The 298-nt window shown below is 28.9% G+C and overlaps 1 protein-coding gene across 1 annotated transcript in view; it reads left to right on the forward strand.

Moving 5' to 3' along the window:
• Positions 1 to 298, forward strand: part of LOC119587116 (hypoxia-inducible factor 1-alpha inhibitor-like) — a gene marked incomplete at its 5' end in the record, with an annotated part of 20,965 nt that overhangs the window by 18,498 nt on the left and 2,169 nt on the right.

A 298-nucleotide genomic window follows, 5' to 3' on the forward strand; every position in this document is an offset into this window, starting at 1 on the left:
TTACAAATCACCATTCTACAAGTTCTGGTTCATTAATTTACACCCATGTGCACAGATTATTTTGTATGATTATAGGTCTTCTGGAAAAATGTGTGCCATTATGATTTACTTTTAGTTCAAGATAAGTACGTGTAGAATCTTCATTGATTAACTCTTTTATATTTTTCTCTGGTGAAAAATAACATTGCCAATCATTTTTATGCAGTATTATTACCAAAAATTAAGGGAGAGTGTTTTTAAATAGATAGTCTTTATTTGTGCATTGTTCCTAAAAGTATCATAAAAGTGATGTGCTGTA

This window comes from Penaeus monodon, chromosome 22, assembly GCF_015228065.2.
Source record: "Penaeus monodon isolate SGIC_2016 chromosome 22, NSTDA_Pmon_1, whole genome shotgun sequence".
Lineage (NCBI taxonomy): Eukaryota > Metazoa > Arthropoda > Malacostraca > Decapoda > Penaeidae > Penaeus > Penaeus monodon.